The 13,003-nt window shown below is 42.4% G+C and overlaps 1 long non-coding RNA gene across 1 annotated transcript; it reads left to right on the top strand.

Moving 5' to 3' along the window:
- Positions 1-5,693: 5,693 nt before the first annotated feature.
- On the top strand, positions 5,694-6,822 carry LOC121042117 (uncharacterized). Its single transcript, XR_005795983.1, has 2 exons — positions 5,694-5,799; positions 6,759-6,822. It is a non-coding gene; the product is annotated as an uncharacterized LOC121042117 (long non-coding RNA).
- The last annotated feature ends 6,181 nt before the right edge of the window (positions 6,823-13,003 follow it).

Here is a 13,003-nt window from a genome sequence, read left to right on the forward strand (position 1 = left end):
TGTGTTGACAATATTTGAGGCTGGATGACTTGTATATAGGAGCCCATTCTTTTTCCTTAATTAGAAAAAAAAAAAACAACATTGCAGAACCATGTTTAACAAGTCGAAAGATATTGGTACAATATATTTAGCTTATGAAAAAATGGTATGGGGGTGCCTGGGTAGCTGGGTCAGGTAAGCTATCAACACTTGATTTCAGCTCAGGTCATGATCTCCCAGTTCCTGAGTTCCAGCCCCAAAACCGGACTCCGAGCTGACATTGCAGAGCCTGCTTGGGATTCTCTCTCTCTTCCTCTCTCTCTCTGCCCCTCCCCTGCTCACTTGCGCACTCTCTGTCTCTCTTTCAAAATAAACACATAAAGTTAAAAAAAAAAAAAGAAGGAAAAATGGTATGTACTGTCTAATCCTATTTTTTTTAAAAAAAAAAAAAAAAAAAGACTGGAAAAATATACATCCAAGTGCTCAACCTTGATTCTCTCTCCAGGTTGGATTTACAGGTAGTTTTTATTTTTTCTTGTTTCAACTTTCTGGAATTTGTAAAGCGAGCATGAATTGTCTTTATGTTAAGAAGACACAAATCATGTTTGAAGAGATGTTACTGAATTACCCAATGTTTTCTTCTACCTAGTATGAAGCATCCCCACTGGGGGTTCCTGGAGCCTCACCCAGAGGTGGGACCATCCTAGGCCACAAGGTGGCAGTGCTGCTCGCTGAGGGCGGCTCTTTAGCACCCTCTATCGCACCCCTGAGTGTCCTCTGCCTCCCTTACCCCAGTACTCAGCCTCTTAGCCTGAAAAACACAAGAGCACTCCCTGAAAAAAGAAAGGCAATCTGGCGAATACAGGGTCTCCTCCCCACTCTGTACCTGGGTTAGGAGTGTAACTAGTGCCCGCAGTGGCGATGGCAAGTCAGGAAATGTTCCTTTCCTTGGGGATACCGGGAAGCCTCCCCACAGACAGTTGCCTGGTTGTTTCTAGATGTGACAGGGCCGCCAGAGTGTGTGTGTGTGTGTGTGTGTGTGTGTGTGTGAGAGAGAGAGACAGAGAGAGAATGTGTTAAGAATGTATTCTGCATGTTTTACTGATTATGTCATTTTTCTTGGTGTGTGTTAATATTTAGAATATGTTCTTTTATTTCAAAACAACAATTATGGATAGAATGTTGAAGAAAGCATAATATTTACTTCATACCCAATTCTATGCATGCTTTCTTCTGCTTTTCAGTCCACACATTGTTCATCATGCTGGAAATCCTTGCTATACCTTCCTTTGAAGCAGGATCAATGCACTATACAGATATAATTTCAGCAAATGACCTAACCAGTATGAAGTGCATTGAATAACGGTATCATTTTGTGTTATGCTCTGTGGACTTTTTTTAAAAAGTGCTTTATCTACAAAACAATAATGTAACTGTATTTATAAAATTGTTTCCCAATTAAGAACATATTTAATAATTTATAAAAGTGGACATTTGCACAATTTTTTATAGTTCGCCTAATTGTTTAAAGTGCAAAAATTAATGTTTTAATATATTCACAGAGTTCTGCAACCATCACCCCCATCCATTTTCACGGTCATTATACTACTGTATCAATTAGCAGTCATTCCCCACTTGCCCCCACATTCCCTCCCCAGACCGCAGCAAGCCCTGCTCTGCTGTCTCCATACATTTTCCTGTTCCAGAAATTTCATACACAGTAAATGGAATCATACAACATATGCTCTTTAGTGGCTGACTTAGCATTATGTTTTGAAGATTCATCCATGTTGTCACATATAGCAGTAGTAAGTCCTTTTTATTGCTGAATAATATTCCATTGTGTGGACTTTTACTTATCCATTCATCAACTGATGGATATTTAGGTTCTTTCCACTTTGGGGTTATTATGAATAATGCTACCATGAGCACTCGTGTACAAGTTTTTGTGTGTGGGTGGATACATGGTTTCATTTTTCCCCCGGGGTATGTACCTAGGTAACTCGATGTTCAACGTTTTGAGGAACTACCAGGCTATTTTCCAGGGGCAATATATGTTGATTCCAATTTCTCCATGTCCCAAACACTTGTTACCTGTCTTTTTGGTCACAGTCCTCCTACTAAGTGTGAAGTGGTATCTCATTGTGGTTTGAGTTGTATTTCCCTGATGGCTCGGGACCATTTGCATATCTTCTTTGGTGAAATGTCTGTTCAGACCCTTTGTTCATTTTTTGGTTGGATTATTTGCCGTTTTATTGTTGGGTTGGACGAGCTCTTTATACACCCTAAATATAAGCTCCTTATCAGACATCTGATTTGCAAATATTCTGTCTTATTCTGTAGGTTGTCTTCTTACTTTCGTGATAGTGTTCTTTTGAGGCACAAAAGTTTTTAATCTTTTATTAATTTTGATGAATTTTAATTTGGGGGTTCATCAAATCTTAGAAGCCACCCACTCACAATGTCTGGCCCACCCAAGACCCAGGCCGCTGGGGGTTCATACTCTAGTGTCCCTGCTTAGGTATAAATAAAACAGCGTCCCGAATAATTGCATTTGCCCTTAGCTTTTTTCCCCCTGACCCTGTAGTTACCTTGAGTAGTGGTTGGGAGTAGGTTGGGCTTTCCTGTTCTTTCCCACTGAGAGAGCAGAACTAGTGAGCTGCCTGGTGTCTACGTGGGTTGCCCACTGTAACCCCACCTTAAGGGGTGTGGGCTCTGGAGACCAGAGCCAGGCAAAGTTAAAGCTGCTTGTACCCAGGGATAAACACAGCTGACTGTGGCCGCTGTCCTTCCGGAACTTTATTTAGGCACATGAAAATATATGGACTTGTTTACGAGTGTGGGTTGGGGTGGTCAGTTTTTTTCTTTTCAGCAGACTGGGATCATTTTCTTTCAATGCAACAAGTATTCGCTGATTACCTCCTATATGCTAGGCATTTTTAGATCGCTGAAAATCTGCAACTTGCAGTTTTTGCTTAAAAGCATAAAATCTTTGTGTCAATACATAATGATCTGTCTTTTTTTTATCACTGTAAAACATTAGCACACTTAGCATTTTGATATATTTAATGCTCTGATAAATATAAATTGATCGAAGTACCTCTAGCTATCTCTATCACCATTATTGGGTGGGATGCAATGAACAGATTTCCTAAGGTTAGGGAATTAGACATAAGCAGGGTTATGAGTTTAAGTCATAGACTCTTTCTCCCTAATGGGTTAAAACATATTTTTCAGTTTTGCTTTACACTGTGGATCTGTAGAAAGAATTAGATTGGTACAACTATTTTTTTAAATTTTTTAAAATGTCTATTTTATTTTTGAGAGAGAGTGAAAGAGAGAGAACAAGTGAGGGAGGGGCAGAGAGAGAGGGAGACAAGAATCTGAAGCAGGCTCTAGGCTCTGAGCTCTTAGCACAGAGCCTGACACAGGGCTAGAATCCACAAGCCATGAGATTGTGACCTGAGCCGAAGTTGGATGCTTGACAGACTGAGCCACCCAGGCGCCCCATGATGAGAACTTTTAAGATCTACTCTCTCACCAACTTTCAAAATATACAACACGCTATTGTTAACTATACCCACCATGCTGTACGTTACATCCCCAGAACTTACTTATTTTATAACTGGACATTTGTACCTTTTGACTCCCTTTCCCCATTTCCCCCACTCTCTTTCCCACTGGCTCTGGCAACCACCAATCCCTTCTCTACTTCTGTGAGTTTGTTTTTTTAGATTTCAAATATAAGTGAGATAATACAATATTTGTCTTTCTCTTTCTCTCTTATTTCACTAAGCTTAATGCCCTCAAGATCCATTCATGTTGTTGCAAATGCCAGGAATTCCTTCCTTCTTTGTGGCTGAATAATATTCCATTGTGTATATATATATATATATCACAGTTTTTTATCCATTCATCTGTTGATGGACATTTAGTTTCCTTGTCTTGGCTGTTGTAAATAACATTGCAATGGAAATGGGGGTGCAGATATCCTTTTGAGATAGCGATTTTGTTTCCTTTGGATATATACCCAGAAATGGAATTTCTGGATCATATGGTAGTTCTATTTTTTAATTTTTTCAGGAACCTCCGTACTGTTTTCCTGGTACTGGTACAGTGGCTGGACCAATTTACATTCCTGTCAACAGTGCACAAGGGTTCCCTTTCTACGTCCCTCCCACACTTGTTGTCTCTTGTCTTTTGAATGACAGCCAGTCTAACAGGTGTAAGGTATCTTATTGTGGTTTTGATTTGCATTTTTCTGATGATTAGTGATAGTGAGCACCTGTGGGGTGCTCACTTTTCACGTACCTGTTGGACATTTGTATGTCTTCTTTGGAAAAATATCTATTTAGTTCCTCTGCCCATCTTATGATGTTTGTTTGTTATTTGCTATTAAATTGTATTTCTTTATATATTTTGGATGTTAATCCCTTGTCAGTTACATGACTTGCAAATATTTTCTCTCATCACCTGGGTTGCCCTTTCATTTTGTGGATGGTTTCCTTTGCTGTGCAGAAGCCTTTTAGTGTGATTTAGCCCCACGTGTTTATTTTTGCTTTTGTTGCTTCTGCTTTTGCTGTCATATTCAAAAAATCATGACCAAGACTGATGTCAAGGAGCTTACTGCCTATGTTTTATTCCAGGAGTTTTATGGCTTCAGGTCTTACATTCAAGTCTTTAGTCCATTTTGAGTTGATTTTTGTGTATGGTGTAAGATAGTGGTCCAATTTCATTCTTTTGCATGTCGCTGTCCAGTTTTCCCAGAACCATTTATTGAAGAGACTATCCTTTCCCCATTGTATATTCTTGGCTCCTTTGTCATAAATTAATTAACTGCGTGTGCATGGGTTTATTTGTGGACTCTCTATCCTGTTCCACTGATCTATGTCTGTTTTTATGTCAATATCATACTGTTTTGATCACTATGACTTTGTAATATAGTTTAAAATCAGAAGTGTGATGCTTCCAGCTTTTTATTCTTCTTTCTCAAGACTTCTTTGGCTATTTGGGGTCTTTTACGGCTCTACACAGATTTTAGGATTATTTTTTCTATTTCTGTGAAAAATGCCATTGGAATTTTGATACGGATTGCCTTGAATCTGTGGGTTGCTTTGGGATCTGTCATTATTTTCAACAGCTGCATGGTGCCTGATAGCGTGGCAGCATTACAACTCCATGATTTCTTTAACTAGTTTCCTAATTGGGGGCATGCACATGGTCTCCGTATACTTTTCTTTTACAAATAATGCTACAATGAGTGCCTTTGTCATGTGACCTTGTGCATATTTGTGAATCTTTCTGGTAGACTCCTATGGGGAGAATTGCTTAATTAAAGAGAATGTGCTGAATATTTCTAATTGTTTCCAGGTAACAATATTGTGTCCATTTATTCTCCTACTACTAGTATATGAGAGGATTCTGCTCCCTGTGGTCTAGAAGTTAATATTATCAAGTTGATAGGTGAAAATGGGCAATAACCTTTTCGATAGTTATCAGCCTCAGCCGTTTATCCTGACCGAGCAGCTTGCAACCCTCAGCACAGGGCACTTCGGGGATACAAATTAAGAAAGGTCAAGTTCTAGCTGTTCTCATGGGTGAGCTTCAGCTATTACCAACGCTTGCTCAGATTCGTTGTGTACTTTTATATCCACGGTCTGTTTTCTCCCTTACCACCACACCCTCTAAGGTAAATGCCATTATCTCATTTACAGGTGAGGAAACACACCCAGTGAGGCCAATTTCTCAAAATCACAAAGTTAACAAGTAACAGAGCCAGGGAGGAAGGGGCCCCTGAGGGTGAAGGAAAGAACAGCAAGGGTAAGGCCACTGTTAACCCAGGAGTTTGAGTACTGACCTGGGTGTCAAGGCCAGAACCAGACGAGTTGTGTGGTCTGGAATGGTCCTAAATTCCTTCCCATGGGCTGCGGCGTGTGCGATCTGTTCTGCCTGCCCTTGTCCTGACTGGGCATGAGGTGGAGGCTACAGATATGGAGAGAGGAACCCCCCTGAGTCTAGTAACTCAAAGGGATCAGGGGAAGAGACGAAAGGACTGTTACCCTGGTGCTGGCAGAGGCGTTTATGAACGGATGATATGTGTGCAGACCTTGTCCACGAGCTCATGAGAAATCTCTTCCACCCTCCCAGCTGGCCGCTGCGCTAGTCACTGCCCAGGGCCCTCAGCATAGACTTCATTCCTCCCAACAAAGCATCCACTTAAACAGTCCTTGTATTACCGTGGCTCTACGCCTAGGAATTCCAAGGGCAGATTTGTTTAACCGTTTCTGGCTCCAGTACTTGTAGACTGGTCCTCAGAACTCAATGGTTTGGAGAAATATTTTCAGCAGACTCCAAGTGGGGAGCCGGCAGGCAGCTCAGAGAGTGCATTTGTTCCCCCAGGGAAGCTCAGCTCAGTGGACACACTTCTGGGGTCATAAAAACCCCTGTGGCCTTACACCATCAGGATTTTAGTCCCCAAACATGAGGCTCCTCAGGGTGGTACTATCTCAGCCCCTCCCCGACATGACCTGAGGGTTGGGGGTGGGGGGCACAATGCACACTTGGTTTGCCAGCCATGTGAAGGGGGCTCTGCCACTGGGTAGCTGGCTGGTGTTTTCAGATGTGAGAGGCCCGAAGACTACGGAGAAGAGTCTTGTATCCTGAGCCTAGTGAGAATGTGGCCCAGGATCTCAGGAAGGTACAGTCTCTCTGCCCTTTTGTTTGTAAAAACAGTAAGAAATCTATCCTGTGGTCATGTGAGAGAATGTCTTTATTCTTAGGTAACGCGTATACACATGCAGAGAGAGAGAGAGCGCACGTGCGAATGGTGCATCTGGATAAAAGGTATTTGGAAATTACTTATACCATGCAACTTTTCTGTAAGTTTGAAACCGTATCAAAATTAAATGGTGACAAAAAAGTAGAATTATAAAACTCAAAGAAGCATACTTAGGTACATTAATTCTCATTCACACCTGACTAGCCCAAGAATGGACTTCATTTTTGTGTAAATTTTGAATTATTTGTACCCAGTTGTAATCACGGACAATTTTGTAGTCTGTTTTTTGTTTGTGTGTTTGTTTTTACTTGTCATCGGTCGCAAACTGTTGTCTCTGCTGTTACACGGTCCTGGTAACTATCATCTAAATGACTTACAAAATACCATTACAGGTCATAATTTATGCTTTCCCATTGGTGGACACTCCAGAGGAAGCAGGGGATTGATCTGAGTTCATCATGAACTTTGTATCAGGGGCCATCCACCACAGGCCTTATCTTATTTGCCCCTCACAATCATACTAAGATAAATATTTTTACCCCCAGCTTGTGGGTACGGAGCTTATAACAAGCCAACCCCACTCACGCAGGGCAGATTCAGCATTCAAATCCAGTCTCTCTGACTCCTCTGCTCATGCCTTCCCTTGGCTCTTCCACCACTGAAGCCTTCTCTTCTTCCTCCTCTAACTGCATGGCTCTTTTTCTGTACTGCAGTTTCTATCTTGGACTGTAGTTATTAATTCCGTGTCCCCAACACTGAGGCTAGCCTATGGGCCCTTTGAGGGTAGGGCTCACAGCAGTTTACCCTTGGAGGCCTCAACGTGTTTAGGCCCTGTGGAGGTCATTCATGGCAGGAGTTCATGTCATTTATTATTTCAACACATACTGTATTTATGGAAGGCCTACTATGCTCCAGGCACCGTTCTAGATTCTTGGGACACATTAGCAATTCAACAGACAAAATGGAGCTTATATCCTAGGGGAAGAAGATGTACGATAAAAAACAAAAACATACGTAGTAAATAAGAAAAGCATATGTTATGTTAGTCGGTGCTAAGTACTATGGGAAAAGAGAGCACAGTAAGGAGAATAAGGGATTACAGGAGGAGAGGGTGTTTTAATTTTCAATGGAGTAATTAGGGCAGGCCACATTGAGGGAGTAACATTTGAGCAAAGATTCGGAGAAGAGAGTGAATACCACATGAATGAACACATGAGGGAATAAAGTTACCTTTAGGATACATTCTAACTATACAATTAGAAAGTGGTCATTAGAAGAGCTAGGACCCAGGGGCGCCTGGGTGGCGCAGTCGGTTAAGCGTCCGACTTCAGCCAGGTCACGATCTCGCGGTCCGTGGGTTCGAGCCCCGCGTCGGGCTCTGGGCTGATGGCTCAGAGCCTGGAGCCTGTTTCCGATTCTGTGTCTCCCTCTCTCTCTGCACCTCCCCCGTTCATGCTCTGTGTCTCTCTGTCCCAAAAATAAATAAACGTTGAAAAAAAAAATTAAAAAAAAAAAGAAGAGCTAGGACCCATGGGGTGCCTGGGTGGCTCAGTCGGTTAAGCATCTGACTTTAGCTCAGGTCATGATCTCATACTCCATGAATTCGAGCCCCGCATCGGGCCCTGTGCTGACAGCTCAGAGCCTGGAACCTGCTTTGGGTTCTGTGTTTCCCTCTCTCTCTGCCCCTCCCCTGCTCATGGTCTGTCTCTCTCACTCTCCAAAATGAATAAGTGTTTAAAACATTTTTTTTTAAATAAAGAAAATTTTTTAAAAAAGAAAAGCTGGGACCCTAAGTCTGAAAAAGTCAATGCTAAGGAGACATAAGATCAAAGTTTAAAAGATCATACCAAGCACAGACAGGGTGGACAATGGCTCATTCCACAACAGTGCCAGTTTGGCTCCTCAAAGTAATGTCAGAGCGAACAAGAAAAGCTGCTTTACACACAGGTGGTAAACACCTGAGACTTAAACCCCTAAAGCTGGCATGGGCTGAAAACACAGGACAGTTTTCAGTAAATCCATAGACACCAGCCCTGTGGTTGGTGATTGGAAGAAGTTGGGGATATTGGTAGGGCATGCCCCAACCATCTGACGTGATCCAGGACAAAAGTCCAGTCTTGTGCCATGTTAGGACGGAGGACCTGGGTGAGCTGGATGCCACCGAGAGGTCCTGTTGATCCTGGACTGCACATCTCACATCAGCTAACACTGAAAGCCTTTTCTTTTACATGTCATACTGTTGATGTTTGTCAAACAAATTGCAAACTGGACAGGTGGAATTATTACACTTAGAATTATTGCATTTGTGAATTTTTTTAATACAAGACTTACGTAGAATCAACTTTTCAAACATATAATCGCACTTTCTGATGGGGCAGGAGATATCATTTTGACCAAAGTATAATCTTTAACAATTTATTTGCTTAGTAAATAATTTCCAAGTTAAATGGCCTTTGTTTTTCATAGACTGTGTCTGGGTAAATACATAAACATATTATCGATGAAATGAATCATAACTGAAATATGTGAGGTTGGCCTAACAGAGGATTTCTATGCAAATAGAAGCTTCTTTTGTGAAGTAAATACTTCCTGAAATTTTGCCTTACATATGTAGATTTTTGTTTATTGGGTTTTCTTAGAGTAGAGCACACTCACTTGACATTCCATTTTTAAAAATGTATTTAAACTTTCTATCTACTGATATGGAATGTTCTCAAAACAGTAAAACACAGATCAGCACATATTGTATGCTGTATCATATGTTATCATTTCTATTAAGAATATACACATACAGGCTCATATATGCATAGAATGTCCCTAAAGGATACACGAGGAGTTGGAAACAGCATCTATCCCCAGGGGAAGAAATGTGATGATTAGAAGGCAGGAGAAGAGGGAGATGTTGTTTTCACTCCATATCTTTTTATATCTTTTGACTTTTGTACCATGTGTATACATTACCTAGTCAGAAAATAAAGTAGTCTTTTTTTTTTTTAATGTTTATTTATTTTTGAGAGAGACAGGGAGAGACAAGTGTGTGAGTGGGGGGAGGGGCAGAGAGAGGGAGACAGAATCTGAAGCAGGATCCAGGCTCTGAGCTGTCAGCACAGAGCCCCACACGGGGCTCAAACCCTTGAATGGTGAGATCATGACCTGATCCAAAGTCAGGTGCTCAACCAACTGAGCCACCCAGGTGCCCCAGAAAATAAAGTACTCTTTAATACACCATAAAAAAATAAAGCATCGCTGTTTCAGGACAAATATGTAGTCACCAAAATGACTCGGACATTAAGTAGTGAATGTTGGTGTTAGGACACACTGGTAGGGTCAGGAAAAGTATTGACTGAGTCCAGGAAATGCCTTCTCCAAAATGTTCCCTTTAATTGCAGACTGTATTTTAAATCATTTGACCTCAATTTTGTTTTACAGACTTATTCAATGTACAGTTTATTTACCTGCCTTTATAGTTAGGGATCTCGGCTTTGTTGTCACAGAGTCCACCATATCTGCTCTTAAAGACTGCCTTTTCTTCTTCTTCTTCTTCTTCTTCTTCTTCTTCTTCTTCTTCTTAATTCTTTCCCCACCCCCACCCCCACCCCCACCCCCAGTTGCATTTTGGAAACACAAAGACTTTAATAATTATATGAGCCACAGATATGAACACACACTCTGCATAAGGTAAAGTACAAATAGGAAACAGAATCATTGGAAAATATTCTACCTCAATAGTCAAAGAAACTCAAACTAAAACAAAGAAATACCTTATTTAATATGCAAGTCATTCAAAGGTTACCCCCAGTGGCAAGTAGGGTCTGGTAAAAGCTGTATATGTTTATCATTGGCTAAAATATAAATCAGCTCAACCCTTTGGCCAGGCATATGTCAATTCATGCAGCCATAAAAATATTGATGTCTTTTTTTAAAGTATTGTTATCTCTAACATGTTTTTTATTTTTTTTATTTTTTTTTAATGTTTATTTATTTTTGAGACAGAGAGGGGCAGAGCATGAACAGGGGAGGGGCAGAGAGAGAGGGAGACACAGAATCCGAAACAGACACAGAATCCGACACAGAATCCGAGCTGTCAGCACATAGCCCGACACGGGGCTCGAACTCACGGACCGTGAGATCATGACCTGGGCTCGGAAGCTTAACCGACCGAGCCACCCAGGTGCCCCTATTTTATTTATTTTTTTAATGGTTATTTATTTTTGAGAGAGAGGGAGAAACAGAGAGAGAGGGAGACACAGAATCTGAAGCAGGCTCCAGGCTCTGAGCTGTCAGCACAGAGCCCCATGTGGGACTGGAACCCACGGACTCTGAGATCACGACCTGAGCTGAAGTCGGATGTTTAGCTGACTGAGCCATCCAGGAGCCCCAAAATATTAATGTCTTTTGACTTAGTAATCCCAACTCCTGGGAATTTGTCCTGAGGAAATTGTTTCCAAAGAAGAGAAAAAGCTATGTGTGGGAAGATCTTCATTCATCTGTATCCATCAAAGGGAAAAGGTGAGGGGCTAGAAAGAGCGATGGTTTGCAGTCAAGTGTCTGGGGTTTGATGGCTTGATCTTGGGATCTGCCGCTTAGTGTCTGTGTGGTGTTGGATAAGTGACTTGATCTCCCTAAGTCTGTATCTGCCAGGATGGAAGGAGGGAAATCAGGCTGGGAGAGTCGTGTGGGACCAGAGTCTGGAGGATCTTGACTGCTAAGACAAGGTCCCCAGGCTCTATGAAGTGGGCAAGAGGAGCATTGCAAGTATTTGACCTGAGCTCCACCTCAGGAAAGTTAAGCTGGTGGTGGCATGTAAGATATATGCAACTAGTGAGAAGGTGGAGGTAGGGAGGCCCTTTAGAAGGCTTCCGCAGTAGTGTATATGAGAGGCAATGACTAATTAAATGATGCAGCCTAAATTGTGCGAGTACTTTGTGGGTGATGAGTCATTATCATAAATCTCCAGCCTCCCCGAAGCATCTATTTTATAGCCTGCACTGAGCAGAAATATCACCTAATAATGCCTTATATTTCTAAAGCCTTTTACGGTTCAAAAAGTGCTTTCATGCGTATTATCTCATACGATCTTCTAGGGTGCTTACAAGTTGGTATTGTGAGGGACTTGTCCCAGATATTGTAGCAGGCCTATTCATTTATAATTTCCAGGGTCCACCCCTCCTCTCCTTCCCTCAGTTCCCTTTTGTTCAGTATTCAGCACTTTCCAGTTCTTTTTTCCATTTCACTGCAGAAAAAGAAGAAAAAGAAAAGAAAAGAAAAACAGAGTGGCTGAACAATGCCCCCTGCTTAAGTCCCCCAGAAGGTGGGTAAGTCATCAATGTGCTGAATTTGAGCACATTTGGTTTATTTAATCATGTGTTCATTTTTCTCTGATTGCACTGGAGTTTCACACATTCCACCATATGTTGTCTCCATGATGCTGTGCACACACGAGCGAGAACCCACTCGGGGGGCCTAGCTTTCCCTCTCTTCTCTCCATCTCCAGCCCATTTCCCATCCCAGAGAGGGGTGTCTCCCTCTGGAGGCCCAAAAAGGGATCCCCAGTTACACAGACCCAATCCCTGAGAAATGGGACTTGTGATCACCCGGGAAATCTGAGGTCCTGGCCTCCACTGTGATCACAACGTCCTAACTCGGGGCTTCTCTGGCTTCCAGAGGCACTAATGAGCAGGGCTGAGCGGTAATTAAGACTGTGCTCAGCTCCCCATCACACAGCACAGCTGCAGCCAGCCAGGAGGAGGGAGAGGGAGGAGGACACGAAGGATGCCTCCAGCCTTCTCTTCCCACTCTGAGCCCACTCTCCAGGGCTCTGTTTAGTGCAGCAAGGGGGAGTCAGTAAAGCCAAATAATGAGGGAATAACTGTAGGATTCAGCTGCCCAAAGCTGGGGAGGAAGCATCCAGATGCCGGCCAGGTGTTGCTTCTCTAGCCAATGAGGCGCCAGTGGGCCAAAGCTGTGCTTTTGTCAGGGGTGAGAAGTATCCTGTTTTGCAACCAGCCTGGCACAACAGGACCTGCATCAGGATGGGACTGTGGCCTCTCAAGGTAGGGGCAGCATGACACGCGCCACCCACTATTCATTGCCATGCATCTGCCCATTGCTTCTGGGGAGGCTTCTGAGACCTTCTCTGGCTCATACCCTAGACCAAGGCTCCACTCTGGGTGAGGACCAACAGCAATAACAAATACTGAGTGAGCAACACTGAGCCAAGTTCTGGAGACCCACAGATCCATATGA

This window comes from Herpailurus yagouaroundi, unplaced genomic scaffold (genome assembly GCF_014898765.1).
Source record: "Herpailurus yagouaroundi ecotype Mexico unplaced genomic scaffold, PumYag 184, whole genome shotgun sequence".
In the NCBI taxonomy this organism is placed as follows: Eukaryota; Metazoa; Chordata; class Mammalia; order Carnivora; family Felidae; genus Herpailurus; species Herpailurus yagouaroundi.